Below are 24,733 nucleotides of genomic sequence, written 5' to 3' on the forward strand. Positions count from 1 at the left end.
AACAGCACTCAGTTACACTCAGTGTCCATCAGATGACCCAGCCAAATGTGCTGATGGAAATGTGTTTGAAGATTATTATCGAAGGGAAAACACAAAATGTTTAAATTCTCCTAGGATATTCTGTCCCTCTGGAATCCTTGAACCCCAGTTTGAGCACGACTAAGATTAGGGAGTCAAGCAGATAGTGCCTGGCACAGAGGAAAGACTAGTAAAAGGACAGGGGTCAGGATTTTAATGATAAGGCTGAACAATGGGAGAGTTGCCCGAAGGTTCCTACTGGCTGCCTGCTTGACTTTGAGTCAATGGGGTATGCCCGTTGACATTCGTCTTGTGGTTCACCGTTGTGTGCACAGCTCCTTTGGGATGTACACTCTGAATTGTCCCTCTGAGAGCTCCTCCCCTAAGACTTCTTACAGGGACCAGAGTCACAGAGAGGCGCCTCTACCCCTCTCCCTCTGAAAACACACCCCGTACTTTTGGTTTCTAGGACCTACTGTGTGCAGGTGGTTACCCCACACTGCTGGGGTGGGGCAGGCGGTGGGGCGGGGTTGAGACTCATATGCAAATTGAAGTCAAGGACTCTGGAAACCCAAAGGAGATGGGGGAGTAAAGGGGGGTGTTGTGCTTGTTTGATGTGAATGGTCTTAGAGAAGTCAGTCACAGGGAGAAAGTGAGGAGTACTGGTCTGGAGACTACACGGGGAAACAAAATGATGTCTGTGAATGTTATCTAGGGTCAGGACACTTTTCTAAATCCCAAACGTCCAATAATCAGGATTCAATTGATCACTATCGAAAGATGAGCCCATGGCCTGGACACTGCTGAGAAGTAAATGGAAAAAACCCCCCACAAAACTATAGAAGACAGACATCCATTTTCCCTTTGTAGATTAAGGTTCCATGACACACATAACCTGACCCTTTTATTGTTTGAGGCTCTTAATTCATAGCAAGCCACCTCGGAGCATGGACCACTTCAACTTTTCTTCATTAGCTTCCTGTAAGTGGATAATGATGAGAACGGGAGTTAAGGGGGAACAGATGGGAAAGAAGAGATGTCTGGGCCTCACACAGGCTGTGGGAGGCAGCCTGGAGGGAAGCCGTGCAGGGAACAGAGGAGAGGCCTCTGTTGCTGAGAGTTGCTGAGCACCCCAAAGCCACACTGAGCATATTCCTTGCCAACAGGCTCGTGCTGACCCAGCATGATGGAGAGAGACTGCTCGGGGCAAGATGGTGCGTGGAGCCCCTGCCTTACTCACGGAAGTAAATACATGCGTCAAGGTCAAGACAAACAGCATACGCCAGTGACCATAATTATGGCCAGTCTTGCTGCACAAAAGTTCTGCTCCACCATCCATGGCCACTTTTGGTCCACGCAAGGCTGAAGGAGTCTTCTCTCCAGTGGCCGTCCTGCCTAGAATCAAGTAGGGGACTATCTTGGTCTGCTTGGACTGACATAAAATACCATAAGCTGGGTGGTACAACAGAAATTTAATTTCTCACCGCTCTAAAAGCCGGGAAGTCCAAGATCAAGGTGTCAGTTGATTTCGTTTTGGTGAGAGCCCTCTTTCTGGTTTGCCAGCCTGGTTTGAGAGCCCCGTTCCTTATGTGTCCTCACATGGCAGAGAGAAAGAATGAGCTCTCTGGTGTCTCTTATAAGGACACTAATCTTATTGGATCAGGGCCCCCCTGCCCCCATATTACCTCATTTAAGCTTCATTGCTCCCTTAGAGGCTCCATCTCCAAATATAGCCACACTGGGCTGGAGGCTTAGGGCTTCCCCATGTGAACTTGGGGAGACAACAGTTCAGCCCATAGCAAGAATTATCCATGTACAATCATTTGAAGTGTGGCGAATACACCCACCTCCCCTACAATCCAACCCAGTGAGCTGGTTGCTGTGAACGCAGACTCCATAAATATTAGTAGGGCCATATCTCGCTTGCCCGCTTAACCAGACCAATAAAAGCTTCCCCTACCAGCAGTGGCCAAAGAATACCTTACACTGACCACACACACCTTCAGCTTGAGGGGAGAGGAGAAGCCTTAAGTTTCCTTTAGAGGCTAACATCTCCCATTTTGCAGAAGAATAAACTGAGACTCAGAAAAGTAATAGTTTGGATTTGTTAGGGACTTAAAGGAATTTCTGGGTCTGTCCTCATGAATTAAACTCTGGACCACATCTGTTTGAATGGGTGGGAAATTTTAGTTTTATTTGTATTTTCCCACGTTAACGTGCTGGGGACAGTACGGGAATTCTCTATGGTGGATGTCTGACATGGAGCCAGCCATGAACGCAGGAAACAGAGGGACCTTCAAACTGCCTCCTGACCATGCGCAGCTGAAGCCCAGAGTCTGGAGAAAATTCTGCCCTAAATGCTCATAAACATAAGAAACAATGACTTTAGGGAGTGAGAAGTCCTTTAAGGAGAGAAGATATTTAAACCCAGTATATTGTTCCTCAGAGTAAAATCACACGTTCTACCCACACCCCTCCATTATCCTGGTTTTCTTTGTAGTCCTAACGCCTAGTACCTTATTCGAAATTAAGGTTATTGCAGATGTAATTAATTAAGATGAAGTCATATAGGAGTAAAGTGGGCCCTTCTTTCAGTATGACTGGTGTCCTTACAAAAAGATGATGTGACATGACAAGGGAAGGAGGCCATGTGATGATGGAGGCAGAGATTGGAGTCGTGCAGCTGTGAGCTGAGGAACGCCAAGAATTGCTGGCAAGACCAGAAGCGATAAGAGAGGCAAAGAACCAATTGTCCCTAAGAGCCCTCAGAAAGAACCAACCCCCATCCCCCCGCCCCAACACCTTGATTGCGGACTTCTGGCCTCCAGAACTGTGAGAGAATACATTTCTGTTGTTTTTAAGCCATCTGGTGTGTAGCGATTGTTAGGACAACCTTAGGGAACTCATACAGTCACCTTGTATTGAGTTGCACCCCAGAGAAGAATGAACTGGATGTGATTATCACTGAAAGGTAAGAAACAAAAAGAATGGTCGCGGTCTAAACACGCAAATAGGCGGTTCCAGTGTCACCAGCCCCTATCACAGTCCCTGGTGAACATGGCGGACAGATCACAGCCTGCTTTCCCACAGGGCCGGGGCAAGGCCTCTGAGTACCGGTCAACACAGCGCTCCAGACGACCGCGACGGCGGAGACCCCTGCCCTCTTCTGATTCCTTTCAACTCCCGTGTGCCTCCTTACGCCACAGTCTACTCTTTCTCTAAATTTCAGTGAACAGCAGGTAGATCGAACCACCAGAACCACTGCATAGCTAGGGGAGATGGCGGAGAAGTGGGGTCCAGCCCAGGACTGGGAGATGGCTGCTAGGAGAAAGGAAAGCCAACGTGGCCGGGAAATGTTTGGCATGGAACATCCACATTCCGTCCAAAATTCGAGCCAGGCAGACCATGACAGACAGCATCTAACGACAATGCCACAAGTGTATAACAGTGAAATCCTTGTTCTTACTTGGCCAATTCAAAACAAAACTGTTTTTCAGGGGAACAGAAACTGAAATGACACTCCAGTCTTCAACGAAGCTGTCTGCAGAAACCAGCCATTCATGCAGAGTTTTTAAGGATGTGTTTCCATTTTCAGCAGGCTCTCCCACGGCCTGGTGTGAAAACTTGTTTCCTCCAGCTCTCCTGTCTGTGAGGCATGTAGGCAGCTGCATCTGTGCTGCTCTGCTTATGTGTTCCTGCCTTTCACATCCCTGAGTTCCACTGACATTGATCTCAATGAACTTTAAACAAAGACGTGCCTTGTCTCGAGCCCACTTAGCCTGCTGCCTGCTGTCTGTATGTTGTAACATTTCTGTCTGTCCTTAGACCTTTGGAATAAACTGACTCTGTGTTTTATCAGACCTTACGTCTCCTCATCTGTTATCTTTATGCCCTTCACACTGATATGCTGTGTTCCACTTTTCAACCGAGTGTTTACAGCTAGTGGCCCTTCCCTCCCACCTCATTCACTTCCTACCATTCTAGTATTTGCATGGCATTAATATGCAAATGAGATGAAATGAAACACTTCCTTATTCAGTGGAGAATTCACAGTTCTAGGGCTGAAGATGGGCTGGCTTATTTTTTAATAGATTTTTATGACACCACGTTTTGCTGCTGTGATAGAAAGCAGAAACATTCCCCAGATGTTTGCCTGCCTTCTTTCTTTTTTAACTTCCTTTTTCCTTCCACTTTCTCTTTTTTGCCCTTGATGGGGACAGGACATGCTAAGCAAAATATGGCACCTTGGCGTATTGAATAGTTTAAGCTGAAAAAGTTGGAGAAAACAGCAAAAGCAGGAAGGTCACTCTGACTCACCTGAAACAGGTCATAAAACCCTCATGTGAGAAGTGCCCTCCCTATTCCTGGAGGAAAAAAGCGTCCTTATCAGACGAGTCCAAACAAACAGGCCTCGCTCAGTTTCCCCCAGTTGAGTACACTTACCTCATCCTATTAAATTACCATATTCCTCCATACCTGCGCACTCTTCCTCACACCTAGTATAAAAATACTCAGATCTGACTGTTCCTTTGGCTCTCCTGTTCCTTAGGAAAGCTCCCTGGTCACACAAAACTCAGATTAAATAAATTTGTGTGTTTTTCTCTTATTAGGCTGTCTTTGTCAATTTCCATCCAGCCAGGGACCCTAAGAGGGTCAAGGAAAACTTCCCCCTCCCCTACACTCTCTCTGTTAACAGTGGACTTTGGTCCATGTAGGTTCATCCATTGTTATAAGTCCACCCCTCTGGTGAGGGATGCAAGCAGTGTGGGGGAGGGCTGTGGGGGTGTGGCTTTAGGGATATATGGCAACTCTCTGTACTTTCTGACGACTTTTGCTGTGAACATAAACTGCTCTAAAAATAGCCTATTTAATAAATAAATATTTTAAATAATTTGACATTCATCTACTCTATGACCTTGTCGTTCCATGGGTAGGTATTTACACAGAGAAATCAAAACATATGCCCATGCAAAGACTAGTACACAAATGTTCAGAGCAGCTTTATTCCCATGAACTAAAAACTGGAAACAACCCATGAATGGGTGAATGGAGAAACAAACAGGGCATTTCTCCACAATAAGCATGCATGAGGTATATGAAAGGCGATCATGATTTCCCAAGGCCTCTCAGCCACTCTAAGAGGACGGAACCTGGCATGATCATTCTATGAATGCTGTTGGTTGGAAAGGGTGAATGGGGGTGCCCTGAACACTGCTTTGGGCCTTCCCCACCCCCAGGAGAGTGAAGTATCGGGACAAACTATGAGAAAGGCACTTGCTTCCCTCGTGGACCCCCAAACATGCCACAGATCCTCCCTTCAGTTTGCTCTTGCATCCTTTGGCCAAGAGGCAGGTGGAAGGACGACACGGAATTGGATAGAATTCCTGCCTCACTCTGTCATACTATTTCATGGGATTCTCAAAGAACAGGAACCTATTTTAACAATAATTGCTTATGTTTTACCTACTGATGATTGTGTAACAAATTGCTCCAAAGCTTAGTGGCGTAAACTACAACAATGTGTTATTTCTGTGGGATGACTGGAGTTCGTGGAATGTCAGGGCTAATGCTTCATGCCATGGGAGCTCTAGGACTGGGGGCCAAGAAGGCCCAAATGGATAATTATTGGTGGATCAGAGATCCTCTCTACGTGGTTACTTAAGCTTCCTCATGATGTGGCAGCGAGGTTCCAAGAAAAAACATTTCAACGGTGCAAAATCATAAGTTGTTCAGACTTTCTAAGGCTTAGGCCTGAAACTAGCATGGTGTCACTTTCACCACATTCTGTTGTTTAAAACAGACCACAGGGCAGCCCAAATTCAAAAGGAGAGGACTCTATAAGGCCGAAAACACAAGGAGGGATTGGGGACTACCAAAATAACTGTACCGAAGGGAAACGACTCGGGGGAAAGGGGGATGTGGAGATTACAAATAGGAGGAAATTTGGGGGAGTTGATGGATATATTTTTATCTTGATTGTGGTGATGGTTTCACAGGTAATACATATGTCAAACATCAAATTGTAAACTTTAAATTTGTGCAACTTATTGTATACCAATTATAACTCAATAAAGCTATTTTTGAAAAGAAAGCAATCTACTTACCGGATAGAGACATATTTTAGTAAATTATGGCATATCTATTAGGTAGAATCTTTTATAGCCATTGTCAGTGATAAGGGCATGAAGTAACACTGAGAAATTTTTATGACATAAGGACAAATGAGGAGATCCAAGATGGCAGAGTAGATAAACACTGTGCCTGTTTCCTTCCATGAACAAATTAAAATTACAACTAAATTATAGAACAATCACCCTGGAGAACCATCTAGAGTCTGGCTGAACAGAAATTTTATAACTAAGGAAATAAAGAAGCCACATCAAGACTGGAACAAAGGGCAGAGACACAATTGGTTAACCCCAAACCTCCATATCGAGGTTGAGAACCAGAAGAAGTGTCTCGCCGCAAATGTTTCCCCTAGAGGAATGAGGGAACCCAGCCCCATACCAGCCTCCCCAGCCCAGAGTACTGACGCTGGGAAGTGGGGCCCCCACAACATTTGGTTGTGAAAAACATGGGGATTCTGACCATCCAGGTGGGACAGAAGGCAGTAGGAAACCCAGGCATCCTGTTAAAGGATCCATGCAAAGACTCTCTCCCAGACACTCACCTTGGGCTCCAGCGAGGAACAGTAACTCAGGGGTTGTCGGGGATATATGGCAGGCAGACTGAGTTATGTTGCTCCAGGTTGAGGGCTGGAGGACAGTCTCCATTTCCCTGTGAGGAGCTCCTCCTCCCATGCAGCTGGGCAGACAGCCGCCATCTTTAATGTGTTAAGCCCGCCCCCACAGGCCAAATCTGAATCTGATTGGTCCCCAGCTCTGCCCTGCTGACTTACTGGGAACCACCGCACCTAACTCTTCAAATACCAGAGGCATTTTCTCCAAGAGCAGCAGCCAGCTCTGTCTGCACTGCACTCTTTCTTGGAAAATTATCAAGAGTCCTACAGACCCCAGGTGGATGATAACTGGCCTCAGTGTGCTCTGAGACTTTTATTGAGCAGCTTCAGGCTCAGCACTGGCACCAAACCAGAATTTACATGAACCTGGTGACCACAATTGTTCCCACTCTAGGGACTCCCTGAGACCCTGCCTCATCCAACTTGTGTACTGCACAAGGCTTTATCAGTGGCTGAAACCTGAAGGAGCCGGTAGGCCTCAGGGTGTCCCAGCATTCTGCAGAGCTACCCTAGGTCTGGTACTTGTGGCAGATGTCCTCAGTTCACAGCATGGCCTCTCCGACACAACTTCAGGTTTCACACAGGCAGCAAACAACCGCAGATCGCTTTGTAGCTCTTACCAGGTAGTCTCCGGCTGTTCACAAGCAGTGGGACTTGGGCCTGCACTGGAGCCTATCGCAAGAGACCCCCGAACCAACATACTTGGAGGTTGGCTTCAGACCACAGCAGAGCACCGCCCAATTAGCCCCACAAGCAGCATACCCAAAGGGCAGTCTCAATAAGCACCAGAGCCCACTGGAGTGAATTCCACTCAGTGGGGTAAACTCCCCCACACAGCAGCCTGTAAGCTGCGGCTGTCACCAAACCACACAGCCATTTGCCTGAGGGTCAATCCCACTGACATGCCAATAGCAATCAAGGCTCAACTATAACAGGAGGGCACACACAACCCCCGCAAGGGACACTCCTGGAGCACCCAGAACAGGTGACCAGGGAGACTGTGCCACTGGGCCCCACAGGGCACCTACTACATAAGACCACCTGGTCAAGACTGGGGGATGCAGCAGATCTACCTAATACATAGAAACAAACAGACAGGCAGCCAAAATGAGAAAACAAAGAAATACATCCCAAGTGAAAGAACAGGAGAAAACTGCATTAAAAGAACTAAACAAAATGGAGGCAAACAACCTACCAGATACAGAGTTGAAAACAATGGTTATAAGGATGCTCAGGGAACTCAGTCTGAACTTCAACAAAGAGATAGCAAGCATGAAAAAGAACACAGAAAGCATAAAAAATAACTAGGCAGAAGTGAAGAATACAATAACTGAAATGAAGAATGCGCTAGAAGAAATCACCAGCAGACTAGATAACACAGAGGAATCAGCGATTTAGAACAGCAAACACCAAACCAGAACAGCAAAAAGAGAAAAGAATCCAAAACAGTGAGGATAGTTTAATAGACCTCTGGGACAACATCAAGCATAACAACATTTGCATCATTGGAGTATCAGAAGGAGAAGAGAGAAAGCAAGGGATTGAGAACCTATTTGAAGAAATAATGACTGAAAACTTTCCTAACCTGGAGAAGGAAATAGACATAAAGTCCAGGAAGTGGAGAGAGTCCCGAACAAGAAGAACCCATGCAATCCCACACCAAGACACATTATAGTTAGAATGGTAAAGGTTAAAGACAAAAAGAGAATCCTAAAATCAGCAAGAAAAAGGCAACTAGTAACTTATCAGGGAGCTCCCATAAGATTGTCAGCTGATTTCTCAACAGAAACTTTGCAAGCCAGAAGAGGTTGGCACAAAATATTCAGAGATGAAAAGCAAGGACCTACAACCAAAATATTAGTCTACCCAGCAAAGCTATAATTTAGATTCAAAGGACAGATGAAAAGCTTCCCCCAGACAAGAAAAAGCTAAATAAATGCATCATCACCAAACCAGTATTACAAGGAATGTTAGAAGGACTTCTTTATGATGAAAAAACAAAAATCAAAATTATGAATAATAAAATGGCAATAGCTATACATCTATCAACAATTACTTTCAATGTAAATGGATTAAATGCTCCACTCAAAAGACATACGAGGGCTAAATGAATAAGAAAACCAGCCCCTTACATATGCTGACTACAAGAGACTCACTTCAGATTGAAAGATACACACAGGCAGAAAGTAAAGAGATGGAAAAAGATATTTAATGAAAATGGAAAGAAAACAAATAAACAAAAAGCTGGGGTAACAATACTTATATCAAACAAAATAGACTTTAAAACAAAGGCTATAAGAAGAGACAAAGAAGGACCTCGTTGTAATCCCACCTTAGGGTATTTATCTGAAGAAATCCAAACATTACTTCCAGGGGACATGTGCATCCACATGTTCTTTGCAGCATTGTTTACAATGGCCAAGATGTGGAGGCAGCCTGGGTATCTGTTGATGGAAGAATGGATAAAGAGGAGGTGGTACATACATAAAATGGAAGGGAGGGAATGGGTTCTTGCCATCTGTGGTGGCATGGATAGACCTGGGGGGGGGTATTGTGCTGAGTGGAGTGTCAGATGGGGAAAGACATATGCAATGTGATTTTGCTTAGATGTGGAATCTAAAGAACAAAATAAACAAACAGAGCAGAAATAAACTCATAGATACAAAGAATATACTGATGGTTGCCAGATGGAAGGAGAGTTGGGGGTGTGGGTGAAAAAAGGGGAAGGGATTAAGAAGTACAAATTGGTTGTTACACAGTAATCATGGGAGGTAGGGCACAGCATAAGGAATAGAGTCAATAGTATTGTAATAACTATGTATGGTGTCAGATGGGTACTAGATTTATTGGGGTGATAGATGGGAGGGGATGGGGGGTAAAAAAGGTGAAGGGATTAAGAAGTACAAATTGGTAGTTACAAAATAGTCATGGGGATGTAAAGTAAAGCACAGGGAATATAGTCAATAACATGGTAATAACTATGTATCGTGCCAGGTGGGTACTAGACTCGTCAGGGGGATCATTTTTTAGGTTATAAAAATGTCTAACCACTATGCTGTACACCTGAAACTAATATAAAGTAATACTGAATGTCAACTGTAATTGAAAAATTAAAACGGGGAAAAAAGGTGAAGGGGAATAAGAGGTTCAAATTTTCCGGTATAAAGCCAATAAGTCATGGGGGCGTAATACACAGCATAGGGGATATAGTCCATAATATCGTGACAGTGTGGTACGGTGTCAGATGGTTGTTGGACTTATCATGGTGATCACTTCTTTAGGTATGTAAATGTTGAATAACTATAGTGTATCCCTGAAACTAATATAATATTGTATGTTAGCTACATTTTATTAAAAATCTTTAAAAAATAAAATAAATTGACAAAATGTAAATCAGAAACGTATATTATATATCTGAATCCTTATGACTAACTGTGCAGAGACATTGCTTTCCAAATACCCCTGTACTTTCACAGATTTCCAAATACCCATATAGTTAAATAAGGTCATATGACTAATTGTGGTGAAGGAGATATGAGTAGAAGTAGAATTGTTGTGGATCACTTCTAGGTCAAAGCATTTATTAACAGGTGTGTGACTCTCCAGTTCTCTCTTTTCTATTGTGGTGACCTAGAAGCCACGTGTTCTAGATGGCATAGTTGTAAAAGGGAAGGAGACTGTGTCTCCAAATTGCCATTTTGAGGGGAGCTGTCTAAAGAGCTTCTAGACTCATGGCAGATTTGCTATGTGCTCATCCACTGCAAAATCACTGTTGTGGTTTTGCAGCTTAACCTATCCTATGTGACTGATAAACAGCCAATATCTGACATTCCATTGATATTGCCTTCAGGTATCCTGGGTGAAAATTTCTATGCACCTTGATTTTGTTCCAGGAAAAGTTACTGCCCTGACTTGCCCCATCCTTCTTCAATTCCTTCACTTATAAATTAAATTCAGGGTTTTCACCTTAATCTCATCTATCGATCCTCTTAACCTCATCTACCTAGCTAGCCCCTTCTCTTATTACAAAGTTTTTGCTTATGGCCCAATATTTCAGTTGGAGAAAGAAAGTGTGCTAGACTAGAGTAGGCTGGTGATTATTATTCATGCTTTACCTTGGTGTTGCTGGGTTTTTATTGAAACTAGAAATGAATTTGTGGCAGCTAACAGGGATGGCAGCACAGCCAACACCACCTGAGAGGGCCTGGAGCTGATAAGCGCTCTGATGGTGAGGATGTGATGAGTCAACTAATGTCAGCGAACGTTTCTGTGGCACTTACTGTGTACCAATCCGTGATCTGAATCTCTTCTATATATTTATTCATTTAATTGTTGAATTTATAGTTAATGAGTTTCTCCCTAAGTTCTACTTATCTTACATTTGACTTGTTGTGAATATCCACCTCATTTCACTACTTTGTGAAACCTTTCCCGACTCCTGTAAGAAAAAATTATAGCTCCTTCTTCTGAGCTCCCTTACCACTTGGTATATATCTTTAGTAAAGCACTTAGAACAGTATATTGCAATTATTTGTTGATGTATCTGGATTATCAGATATTTCATAAGGGCTGTTTCTGATTCAATTTTGTATTCCCAAAGTTTATACATTGTACCATCAATAAATGGGTGATGAATGATTGAAAAAATAAGGATGAAAGGAGTGAGTTGAAAAAAAAGGATAAATGAGAACAGCAGTATGAAATTCTAGGTGCACTGAAAATTTTGTAAAAATGTTTATGTGAGGGCAAAGCTAGAAGAGCATATGCATGAAAATACCTTCATTAAGGAGGGAGAATACCATGGATGTCTCCCCTTTGAATGTCTAAATTTTCTGCTATGTCGCTGTGTTTTCTTTACAATTAATCTCCTGGCCCTTTCATTTTGCATTTATTCAGTTATGTACATGTCACCCTCTTCAGCTCATTCCCTGGCAGTGCAAGTCCCACCTGTGTCTAACGCCCTTGTTCCAGTGTGTGTCACTCCTGACACAGGGCCACTTGCACTTTCAATGGGGACACTCAGTACTGCTGCAGAGTGAGGCGGCGCTTCTGTCTTCATCAGTCCTAATCAAAGACTTGCTCCCTCTCCAATCTGGAGCTGTCACTCAGGCTTCCAAAGCAAGACAGGTTCTATTTCACAATTACTTCCTTATTAGTCATTCTTTTCCCACTTCCCTGTTCTGCTACCTTCTTATAACGCACACTGACTTTGCAAGCTCTGTGTGTCTGACTCACCGCCAGCTTCCACCTCCCCACTGTCGGCTCCAGCGGCTCACCCACCGTTTAGCAGAAGCGTACGAGGCTTCATTTACCGTGACAGCCAAAGATGAGAAGACAGCTACTGCCAGTGTCAGCTGCAGAGTTTCTGTCCTGCCCCACTGTCTCTCGTCCTCCCCCGTGACGTATTATCTTTGCACAGAGAAGCCACTTGGGGAAACATGCAATTATTCTTTCATAGGTGTCACACACTCACAAAGACAACTTTCCAGGGAGATGTGCTCAGCAGGACAGTGCCCAGAAATTGGGAGAGAAGGGAGTCAGGCCTTAATCATACCTTGTGAGCTCCAAGTACCCATTTTACCTGCCGTGATGGTGCTCGCTGGCTCCTTTATGTCAGCTCAGACCCTCAGGACGAGGAGCATGGGAAGACCAGCAATGGCAGCCTGACATTTACTGTGTCGTGGGCCAAACTATTGTCTGCATCCCCAGAATGAAGTGTGGGAAACAGGTTCATGATGAAGGACCTCAAGCCAGAGCCAGAGTGATGCCTGCCAACTCCCTGTCACCTGCCTGTATGTGGGATGACAGGGAGGCAGGGTGGAGTGCACCAAGGGAGCAGAGGTACCACATCTGCATCCCACCCCAGCCATGTGTTCTGTCAGGGAGGCTCTTTGGCTATAAGCAGGCAGCCTGATGTCTGTTAAGCTGCTGCCCACGGTGCCGGGCTAAGAGTCCACCCAGTACAACGGAATGGCCAATGTGCTGTCCAATTGATAATGTTCTTAAAATGGGATTTGTTTTTCAGCAGAAGGCCTTCTCTTATATCTCCCTGCTTTCTCTTCTATTTCCCTGCTTGCCTTTTGTCTCTCTCACTGTCTTTTTGACTTTCTGCTTTAAGTTTGCCCACCACTTTTTGCAGAAATACATTTTGCAAGTGACACTTGCCATTGAACAGTTCCAATGCAGGGGGACTGCGTGAGTGAGAGATGCCAGGGAACACATGATGATCTGCTAGGTGGCAGTGAGGGACACTTTGTCCTTTCTCTCTCCTCTTCTCTTTCCCGGGTCCCTGTCAGGCAAGAAAATGCCAGCAAGGGCATGGGTGCACATCCACTTGCCCACAGCGCATTCTGGAAGGAAGTAGAACACCAAAAGTCTTCCTTTTTAGCATTCATGATTTGCATAATAAAAAAAATGTTTGTTTCATTATTAGGCTAAATATAGTCGGTCTTCCTTATGGAGGGGGATCAGTTTCAGAACCAGAGAGGATGCCTACGTCCCTTACATAAAATGGCATAGTATTTGCATATAACCTACGTGCCAGTCCCCTCCCCCGCATAGTTTAAATCATCTCTAGATTACTTATAATACCTAACACAATGTAAATGTTAGGTAAATAGTTGTTATGCTGTATTGTTTAGGGAAAATGACAAGAAAGAAGGTATGTGCCTGTTTAGTACAGACACAACCATCCTAGATTTAACTACATAGTACATGTCAGCAACAACGTAAGTTTTTCCCCAAAATATTCTCGACCTGCAATTGGTTGAATTTGCAGATGCAGAACCCATTAGTAGGGAGGGCAGACTGTATACAGTATTTCAAAACAATGGGGGAACAGTTACAAAATTGAGCCCTCAGTGACGTAAAGTTCCATTTATGCCTCATCCAGAAAGCTTTCTTTGCAAGAAAAAACTGGGTGACCAGAAGGAGCTAGATTTATACGTCAAGATTACTTTTATAAAGTTAAAAAATGTTACTCTGTAATGTCAAAAATGATGGTGCTTGAAATCCCTGACACCGTAAGGACTGGTAATCCAGATTTTAGATTTTGTTTCATTTTTTACAGATTCAGAAACTGAAGGACACATAGGTCTCAATCTCCCACATGCTAGGCCCTTGCCGGTCCCCACAAGGTGGTGAGGTCCTTGAAGGTAGAGTCTGTCATGTTGAAACATCATTGCAGCCCCACTGAGCCCAACACACAGTAAGGACTCAGTACATATCTGTTTGTTTATTAATAAATCACTGTTTCCTGGAAAGGACCAACAATATCAGTATGTTGAACATGGGCACTTTTACTAGGACAATTAATTATTTAACAGATGTGTGAATCCTCAATTCCTCCTGGATTTCAGTCACCTCAGGGGAATTAGTTAAGCTAGCAAACTGCAGCCTAGAAGGGACAGCAAGAGCCAAGAATGCCTTAGTTTCTCAAAGAGATACGATTTTCACAATTTCTGGGGGATTGTGAAATGATTAGAACTATTTGTACAATTTTGCAGAGATTTGACTGCTTATACCCTCTGCCTTGCTCAACCTGACTTGCTCCAAAACCCTCAAGGGTACAAGTTCAGGTGTGTTTACCCTGTCACAGGACAGGACTAAATGAGGCCACGTGTTGAGTGTTGGGCTGGCCTGTGACTCTGCCCAGGCTGTGTGTTACTATCCCCTGTGCAGCTTCTAAAAAAATATCTGTTGCCCAGGTCCCCCCGCTGGACCCATTCAATCAGCATCTCTGGAGTGGAGTCCAGGTATCTTATCTTGAAAGCTCTCTGGAGGGGTCTCAAGTGGGGCCAGGGCTGCACCCTCTGGAGAGCCACAGGGAGAGAGGCACAAAGCAGGAAAAGTGAGAAGCGAGAGCTCCTTTCTGCTTTCTACAAGCTCCAAGTTTGCCTCCAGCCACTAGTGCTGCTCAAACTGTAATGTGGGCACAGATCACCTGGGGATCTTGCTGAAATGCAGATTCTGATGCAGTAGGTCTGGCTGGGGTTTGAGATTCTGCATTTCTAATGAGGCAGCCACAAGTGGTACAAAGACAGCAGGTTAGCAGGCCACACGTGCAGCAGCAAGGGTCTAGAGCTGCAAGGTCCAACACAGTGGCCACGAGCCATGGACGGCAACTGAGCACATGAAATGTGACTCTTCCGAGTAGATAGGTGCTGTAAGTATAAAATAAACACTGGATTCAAAGCTTTAGTACAAAAGAAATGTAAAATATCTCCACACCATAACTTTTACATTGATCACATGCTAAAATAATATCTTACATATACTGGGTTAAATAAAGTACAGCACACAATTATTTTCTGTTTCTTGTTAGTGTTTTTAATGGAGATACTAGGAAATTTAAAATTACTTATTGACTTGCATCCTATTTCTGTTGCACAGCATTGATCTAGAATATTCTTCACTGCTCTGTGGCAGTTGCACAGTGATGAGAGTATTTAAATGGAACTGGATGTAAATGGAGATGTTGGGGGGTTGCTTTCTTGCTTGGAACTCAGCGTCCATAGCATTAAGTAAGAACGATCTGGCTGCCGTTCGCTAAGAGCTTAAGAGCTATCACTATTCCAAAAGCTTTATATGGACTATCTCATTTAGTGCTCACAACAGCCCATGAGGTGTTACTATTATTCCCATTTAACACATGGGAGATTTGAGGCAAAGGTAGGTACAGTTAGCAAGTGTAGTGAGCTTTAGAAGGCCCTGCTCCGAACCCTCTCTGCCTTGGTGCCCTCTCAAGGGGCAAAGAGACCATGAGGCCAAGAGGATGGCCTCCTGGAGCCCGTGTCCCCACCCCTATTCTAGAACATGCTCCAGTTACCCAGAATCTCGGAATTCCCTGCCCATGTGGTCAGAAGCTGATTTTCAAGGCCTTCCCTGAACCCATCCATCCAAGGATGGGCTGTCCCCCCAGAGAGTTTCCCTGTGGTCTGAGTAGTGGCTGAAGGCAGCCTTTTGCAGGGTATGGATGGAACGTGGGTGCAAAAATCCCTTTCAGTGCAAAATGGATCCAGGGCTGAGTGATCGGGGCTTTCAGCTGTACTCTTGCTCTGGGCCCCTCTAATATATGGGGCAGGCTTCGTGCCAGGACCTGATGCCAAGGCCCACAGGCTGAAAGCATCACAAAGCTGAAGGCGGGCTGTGTTCCAAGACTTTGCGGGTCACTCTGGGCTTGAACACTCACCCTCACATACAACGGCCACAGGAAAGCATTGCTACTGCATGCAGTAAAGGGGAATGGGACTCTGGTTTTCAGAAATCCTTGCTCTCTGCCTTGGTGTAAGCCAGCTTGGACTTTTGAGGGTGGCAATTTCCCATTCCTGCCTCCCAACTGACTACTTTGTACTCAAATTCAAAATGATCTGCCTTCTAGAAAGCAGCCCCTTTGTGTCGGAAAGCAAAAACTGAAAGCCTCACTGTAGAAATCGCAGTGCTGGGACTTATGTCAATACTTCAATGCCACCGAAAAACCGCTGCGCTGTTCATTATATAGGTGCAAAACGGAAGAACAAGGGTATACAGTCATGTGCCACGTAATCTCGTTCTGGTCAAGGATGGACAGCGTATACCACAGTGGTTCTGGAAGATTACAAGGAAGCTGAAAAATTCCTAGTGCCTACTGACAATGTAGCCATCATAACGTCGTAGCACAACACTACACTGTTTTAAAAATCAATTTAGTGTAACCTCAGTGGCCAGTGTTTATAAAGTGTACAGTAGTTACAGCCATGTCCTGGGCCGTCACACTCACTCACCCTCACTCACTGACTTACCCGAGCCACTTCCGGTCCTGCAAGCTCCATTCGTGCTAAATATTCTATACATGTGTTCCATTTTTTGTCTTTTATACTGTGTTTTGACTGTACGTTTTCTATGTTTATATATGCACATACTGTTGTGTACAATTGCAGGCAGTATTCAATGCAGTAACATGCTGTACAGGTTTATAGCCCAGGAGTCACAGGCTGCACCACACAACCTAGGTGTGTAGGAGGCTGTACCATCTAACAACTCAGTACACATGTCTCAGTACACATCCTCATGACTGCATTTGAATTTCTTCTCCAATAAAATACGGATGGTGGTAATACATGCCCGAGTCTTGTTTGCTCAGGTGCCTTCAGAGTATTCTCAACTCTTAGCAAAGAAGATTCTGGAAAACAGAGCATTGCAGAACCCCTGTGCTGGTGAGCCAGAGACAAGTCCTATGACTTTCAGAGCTCGCATCTTATGAGTCTATAGCTGTCACTGTGAAACACTGTTTTTCTTTTGTCTACCCTCCCTCGGTATTCTTTCCTGGGCATCAGGTGGGAGTCTGATCAATTCCAGGAAATGCCATAGTTGTATGCTGCTATGTTAGCCACATTCAAATATTCCCCTTCTCTAGAAGCCTGTCCTCAGCCTCATTCTGAGACTTCCGTTCTGGCGGGATTATCGTTTGAACTGAACGTCAGATAAATTGTTGACATTTCTCTTAACTGCATATAAAATAAATCCTTGCCTTTGCTCCAGTGGAGAGAGAAAGAAGAAAACACAGCAACAGAGGAAGAATCTGAATCGCCTGCAAGGTCAGGCCAGGGTGGAAGAGGTAATTTTTATCTCCTCCGAGATCAAAATAAGAGGCAATTAATTTCCTTGGCTGTGCAAGGGGCTGTGGGTAGAGATTGAAAGGACTTCCAGATAATGAGGATTTCTGAACTGGGGAATAAATTACCTGAGTGTGATAGAATCTCCTCCTGCCCTTGAGGGATTGAAAAGCTGGAGCAAGAGACAAGTAGGATTACAGCCCCCGTAAGCTTTGGTGAAGAGAGAAGAATTAGCCTGTGTCTGCTCAGGAGGGCAATGAGAACAGGTAGTTGCCTAAAATCAGTCTTCCCTTCCCCTTTTGTATCTTCTCAAGCAAGTCCAATGAACCAGGCCAGCGGTAGTAAATACCTTGCATTTGTACATTTCCAAAATAATTTCATGTTACTTCAACTGGTTCTTAGTGTGGCAAGTCCACAAATTAGATGGGAAATGCGTGTATTTTTATCGTCACAGGAAGAGGAGACTGAAGTGAAGTGGCCCTCACAGCCGAGGTTCGTTAGCCTCAGGCTGAGGACTTGCACAGGTTTCCTGATACTCAGCTCTTTTCAACTGACGTCTGAAAACTCTGAATCTGGTGAAGTATTAGGCGGGGGTGGAGATTCCACTACAGCTTAAATTGCATTTCTGAACATTTTCGATGTGTTTAAAAATGGAAATAATACAGACTTCCCACCTTATCTCCTTGTTAACATTTGGCTGCAGGGCGGGATGGCTTCACATCTAACCAGCCTTATTAGAACTGACACAAACCGCAGATGCAAGTACATTGAAAAAAAGGAGGAAAAAAAAAACACAGAGAGCGCTCTCCTCTGCCTAATTGCATGGTCTACTTAACTGTGCAGCAGTGTCCCAGGGGCTTGACTCCAAACCAGAAAACTCCAGGGAACGTATTGTTGGGAAGTGCCCGGCAGACCAGACGATTTGATGAAGGCTTCCTCATCCCAACTCACTCCTGCAGGGCTTCTTGCCTTCAGAAATGTAAAGCAGAATTTTAGAAAGTGATGGAAACCTCTGTGTATCTCTTTTACGGGTATGAAGTCAAAGACGGGAGTAGCTGAGTTTCTGTATTCAGAGGATCTTTCCCCAGGGGCGTGGAGGGGGGTGGGAGATCAAACATGGAAACTGGCTGCCAGTATTCACCTTCTAATCAATGCCAAACGCTCCACTGGTCCCCGAGCCTCTCTGACTGCAGCCCTCACCTATTCTCGTTTCATGGTACAGGCTTGTTTCAAAAATGCCAGGTGTAGATCAGCAATGTCTATGAAAATCAGGAATATAAAGCTTGAGCACTCCGTAGTATTGGTAAACATGAAAAAACGAAGGTATACTTACTATTTCTGTAGGGAATTGTCACCCTGGGACTTGAGAAGAACGGCTTATATTTTTCTGCTTTAAAGTTTGGTCACATATGTTCTATATAAACATATACTGGGGGTGCCAAAAAAATGTATATAAGTGGACACTTGGGTCAACGTTGCTCAAGCAGTAGTTCGCCGTAATCAGAATTGTCTGGGTGCTGATGGTAACCACTTTGAGCACCTCTTGTCATTGCAGAAGTCACACGTGACTTGTATTCATCTTTTGTTATCGGTTTATATTATTACAATTTTAATAGTTTTCCTTTCTTAAAATGTGTTTACATTTTTTGGCATATATATATATATATATATATGAAAGCAGAAGAGTTGGAGAAATCACCATGCAATGGTTAAGATTTGCAGGCTTTGGAGTAAGAGAGTCAAGTTCAAATCCCAGCTCCCCACTTACCAGTTCTATAACCTTGGGCCAGTAACTTGACATTTCTAACACTTCAGTTGCCATAATTATTAAAGAGAGACCATGTTGCCTATCTCATGAATTTTTTGTAAGGCTAAATAATAAACGGGAGCTACGGCACATGCAGAGACATCCAGAAGGATATTCACCAGAAGGATGTCTTAACAGGGATCATACTGCTGGATAGCAAAATTTGAGGGTGATTTTTATTTTTTCCTTTCTCCTTTTATGTATTTCTTTAAAATTACTTCAAAGGGTTTATATTATTTTATAAATAGAAAATCCAGTAGAGTGCTTTTCATTTTGGAAAACAATAATCAGACGACAAAGTATGAGAACAAGAGGAAAAGGGAGAGAAGATAAGGTTGGAGAAGGCAGTGTGCCGTCATCTTCTCCAGAGCTAACTTCTACCGGTAGGACCTTGAGCTTGAATTGGACTGTTCTGTCTTTCAGGGGAGCGTAACGCTCACCTTGATCAGCTGGAAGAACATTCTGCAGGAGTCAGGCAGTTCTAATCTTGGAGTAGGACTTTTGCCAGAGCTGCTGTTACCAGTGCCTTTTGCCAGATTCCTGCCTTCTCCCGGAGCTCTGCTCTTTCCTCTGGGAAGGGAAGCAGTCTGGAAAACTGATTCACGAAAAAGTGTAAGTGATTCATCATGTTACGGGAGTCCTTGCAAAGTCTTTATATTAAAATAAAAACATTCGGTGAAACTCTTGGCCTGTTAGAGGGAGACTAAATTTGTCTAACCACTTGAAGTAAATTGAGACTTGTACCAAAACTCTTATAATTGTACGTGCATTTTGACCTAGCAACTCTACTTTTAAGAATGTATTCCAAAGACATAATCGTAAGCATACAAAGTGTTTAGCTATGTGAATATGCTTTCTAGTAGCTCTTCATAGTAGTGAAAATTATGACCTGCCTACATGTCCAACAAAAGGGGATTGCATGAATTACATCAGCTCCATTTAATGGAGCACATGATCCCCTCTGAAAATGTTGTTGTGGGCCTATATTTACTGTCCTGGGGAAATGTTCACAATATGATATTAAATGAAAAAAGCAGGTCCCCAAATAAAATAATCCCAGTGTTAAAAAAAAAAAGCAAAAGTATACTTACACTCAGACTTTTGAGAAATAGCAAAATGTTAATAATATTTGTTTCTGAACTGCATGTGATTATTTTCTGCTCTTTGTTTATTGAGTATATGTCACTTTTGAAATAAGAAATAAGTAATGTTATTACAGTTTTACTTTTTTAAAGGCATAGGAACCCAAAATAGGCCCATTCTACACTGTTTCCTCCTATGCTGGCAGCCTCACAAGGTCATGTGACACATCTTTCTCAGTGTATCAATGTGATTGCAACACTTCGTAAAATGCCTGACATACGCATGTCCTTCATGAATATGTATTGAACGAAGGAATGAATAAATGAAAGAACAAATGGATGAGCAGAGTGGTGGTAACAGGGGGCCCAGGATAGAGGAGAAACTCTCAACAAACCTGGTACACGACGACGTGACCGCCTCTATGCAACTTTGCTGGTTGAGCCCCATGGATGAGACTCATCGTTGAACCCCTCACCGTGCCTTGTCCTACTAGGGGCGCTCACGAAACTGTGCATCCTGGTTTCTCTTCTTCCGCTGGAATCATTTCTGCAGACTTCCCCGCAGCAGGGAAATGCATACCCCGATGACAGGTCACGTTCAGGAACTGTAATAATGGCCACTGCAGCAGGAACTGTGCCAGTCGGGGTTGGGTTTGGCATAAAGTAAAAGAGAGAAAACAAAGTAAGAATGGCTTTCAAATGAAAAAAATTAAGAGTTTTTTTCTTTTTAATGTTCAAGAACTCTACAGCGAGGCAGTCCAGAGTTGAAAGGAAATCCTGCGGTGCCAGAGACCCAGGTTTCTTCCATCTTTTTGCTCTGCCACAAGTGGCTTCCATCCCAAGGTCACTTCATGGTCTAAAACAGCTCCTGGGGTTCCAGTCATTTGATTGGCATCCCAGCAAGCAGGAAGGAGTAAGAGTAGAAGAAAGTCATGCTCCCTCTCCAGGAATTGCACATATGACCTCCATTTATGTCCCATTCACCAGAACTTTGTCAAGGGAACCTGATAAATGTGGTTTTTATTTTGGGGTGACTTGTTCCCACCTTGTTTCCTTCTTGTGGAAGAAGAGCAGAACGGACACTGGGAAACAGCTGGCAGCTTCCGCCAGGAGGTGTCCTCAGCCATCGTATCACTAGGGAACTCGCGCCTCATGGAATGTGCAGCCATCTGCTGTGATGATGTACGGTTAAGTCCCCATGACCATGGCTTACAACTAACCAGGTGCCTGGCCTGCTGCTGATAAATGCCTCCTGGGGGAGGAACACTTCTTTAGTTGCCCCTTCATGTCACATTCTCATTTCCAGCACAGTCTCTGCTATTGTCCCTGGGGTGACTTGGGTCACTACTCTGCCTAGCAGAGCTGGACCACAAACTACAAGTCAGCATCTTTCCTGCTGCAATGATTTCTTATGTCCTGCAGATCTTGGCTGACGGTGGCTTTCAACTCATCAGAAAAATCAAGAAGTGGCTGTGAGGATTCTAATTATATAATTGAGGAAAGAAATAGAAGAGGCCAAAGGGTCAAGAGTACATCTTTAAGGTATTTGAGTCACCCCTGTGAAGCCATGGGGTGCTGCTTTTTTGGACATCACTGGTGGGGTCCCCTAGATCTGAGAGTAGAAAAGCAAGACTGGCCACTTTAGAGCAAAGGAAAAGGTGTGGTTCTTTTGTGTGAAAGTGGTAAGAAGCACATGATAATCCTATTAGCGGCCACCAGTTAGGTGCCGCGCCAGCCCTTGTGTTTGTCAGCGTCAAAGAGCCCTCTGTGATCCCTGCTGCCTGGTATTTACGCCCTTGTATCGTCCCCTCCCATATTGGATCAGGGCTGACCTACATGACCTGTAGACTACAATGGAAGTGGTGATGTGTCGCTTCTGAAGCTAAGTCCTAAAAGGCATGTCAACTTCTGCCTTGCTCTCTTGCATTGATTGCTCTGGAGGAAGCCAGCTGCCATGCTCTGAGGACACGCCAGCAGTCCTGTGAGAGGTCCACGGGGAGAGGAACGGAGGCCGCCTGCTGGAAACCAGCACCAACTTACTAGCCGTATGGGGACCAACCTTAGAAGTGGATCAATCCTGGGCCCAGTCTAGCCTTCAAATGACTGCAGCTCCAGCAGACGTCTGACAGAACTGTATGAGAAGTCCCAGACGAGAACCCCCGGCTAAGCCACTCCTAAACTCCTGATCCTCAGAAACTATGAGACAATGAATTATTGTTCCTGTGGGGACAGAGCCCCAGAAAGCAGTTTCCGGGCTCCCGGCCTCACATGGAAAGGTGCTGGCTCAGGTAATAAATGGCCATCAACTGTGATTGGATGGCCATCAGCTGTGGCTACTTGGCCGTCAGCTGTAACCAGTGAGCCATTGGCCACTAATATAACTGCCATGGCTACTCTAGCAGAAAAAATGGGGTCTAGCAAGAAGATGGTGGCTGAGCCTGCAAGCGGTGCAGTGAGGGTTGCGAACAGTGTGTCTCCTGTTTCCTGTGTCTCCAACCCAGGTGCCAGCGAGAATATAGTAGTATGACTCCCCTGCCTGTGGCTCCATGGGTGTTCCTTTTTGGCCTCACCGTGTCCTGCGTTCTTATGTGGGGAGCGGGAGCTGAGACCCCGCCTGGCACCCTGCACAACTGTTCCTTTAAGCCACGATGTTTTGGGGAAAATTGTTATGTAGCGATAGATGACTAATACAGCCTTTACATATAATTTATTTATCACAACAGTACTCTGAACCAGGTATTATTATCCCCGTTTTACTGATGAGGAGACCAAGGCTTAGAAAGGTTAGCTAATGTCCCCAGGGTCAGAGCAGCTGGTAGAAGTAAAGCGGGAACATCAGCTTCGGTCCATCTGCAAAACCTGTGCACTGAACATCTGCCCACTATGCTGCGCGCCATGGGGACCCACCTGGGATTTCCAGAATGCCTGGAAGCAGAGAAAAGCCAAATGTGCCCAGATGATCTGACTGGTCTTGTTACAATGAGGTTTAGATGCTAGCTAGCATTAAGGATTATACAGGCACAACAGGCAGCTATTGATCTATGCTCTAACATCCTCAGCCAGTGTGAAACCCAAGTGCATGATACGTTGTGAACATTAGTCTATGCCAGGCACTGCCTCCCAAGGGAGCTCCCATTTAGGTCCTTGGGATGCAGAAAGGATCCCAAACTTCTAGCTGAAGTTTGAACAGCCTCAGAGTAGTTGCCTTTTGGGGGTCCTCACAACTTGATGTAGTTTGGGGGCTGCTGATATCTAAAGTTTTCTGAATACACAGATCAGGGATTGTGGTTTCCGGCAAGGAGGTGGAGTGGAATGATCATTTGCCCTTTACTTTTTTCCTGTGATGGTCAGTTTGCATTTAACAATGTGGCTGGCTGCCTCCCAGCGTGCCGATGGGGCCAAACTTGGTCAGTACCTTCTTGTCACCAAAGAATGTGAGCATTCCTCTGAAGTCACATCAAGCAGTAAGCTTCTGAGCTCTTTTCTTGGACTAACTGGTTTGCATCTGTCTCATTCTGGCTAGAGCCCTGCCTGAGAGACCGGGAGCCATCTGCTGTCCAGTGGAAGCTTCTGGTCCTGCTTTCTTGTTGGCTAAGACACCAGGGATGTGGGTAAGAGAGAGGCCTGTCCTTGTTCCTCAGGCTACCCCATTGCACTCCAGATGCAGTTCTGTTCGGGCAACCACATAGGCAGCCACGTAAATATTTGAGAAAGATAAGTCTCTTTCTGAAGAATGAAATGCCACTTCTAAAACAGAACTCATGACCTTTCAACACTCTCAACGTTTCTGTTCTATGGCTCGTGCCAGTGTGCCCCTAAGCTCCAAGCTTTGGAATCAACACACTGATTCCTCCCTTCAGCCCTTCAAATTGAACCAATCATTCAGGCTTGTCAATTAGGCCTTCAAAATACCCTAGGATGATTTCCTCTCCATTTCTAGTTTGCCTTTGGATCCTCACCTAGATGGGCCATGATCTCCGGGGCCCAACTCTCTCTCCCTTTCAATAGCTCTAAGCTAGCTACCGCAATGGTTGTGAGTTTGTTCACCCACCTTTCAAGATCCTGTATAATTTGTTCCTACCTACCTTTATTTCTCACAGCTCTGCAGTGCTAGTTCATCTACACACACATGAGCAGATGTGGATGCACACATTTGGACATCTCCACACACGCTGCTGTGTGTATATACCATGCTCAGCGCCATCCCGCACCTTTTACTTGTGGCTGCCTCCTCTGTGGTTTTGGATGTTCTTTGTAATCCTTTCTTTGTCTGTTTTAACCCTTCGTGTGAGAAAAACTTGCTTACTACCTCAGATACCAGCCCACAGTAAGCTCTCGTTTCACTCTCTCCACAGGCTGTTATTTTTCAGAGACAAGCCACACCTCTGCAGTAGCTCCATTTTCTGGATCCCTCAGGCTTCTAGAATCCCTCTGAACTCAACGGTCTTCAGAAAATGAAAACAGAAGCAACTGGTGGTAAAGCACCGCCCCTGAG

At 44.7% G+C, this 24,733-nt stretch overlaps 2 long non-coding RNA genes across 2 annotated transcripts in view; one reads left to right on the forward strand and one right to left on the reverse strand.

Annotated features, from left to right (window-relative positions):
• The window catches only part of LOC141573215 (uncharacterized), a 28,245-nt gene extending 22,462 nt beyond the window's left edge, over positions 1-5,783 (forward strand). The window contains exon 3 of the long non-coding RNA XR_012498919.1: positions 1,185-5,783. This is a non-coding gene — a long non-coding RNA (uncharacterized LOC141573215). The remainder of the gene's footprint in view (positions 1-1,184) is intronic.
• LOC109444650 (uncharacterized) overlaps positions 1-6,851 on the reverse strand; it is a 37,079-nt gene extending 30,228 nt beyond the window's left edge. Inside the window, exon 1 of the long non-coding RNA XR_002136917.2 lies at positions 6,689-6,851. This is a non-coding gene — a long non-coding RNA (uncharacterized LOC109444650). The remainder of the gene's footprint in view (positions 1-6,688) is intronic.
• Positions 6,852-24,733: the final 17,882 nt, after the last annotated feature.

Source organism: Rhinolophus sinicus, linkage group LG09 (genome assembly GCF_036562045.2).
Source record: "Rhinolophus sinicus isolate RSC01 linkage group LG09, ASM3656204v1, whole genome shotgun sequence".
NCBI classification, from domain to species: Eukaryota; Metazoa; Chordata; class Mammalia; order Chiroptera; family Rhinolophidae; genus Rhinolophus; species Rhinolophus sinicus.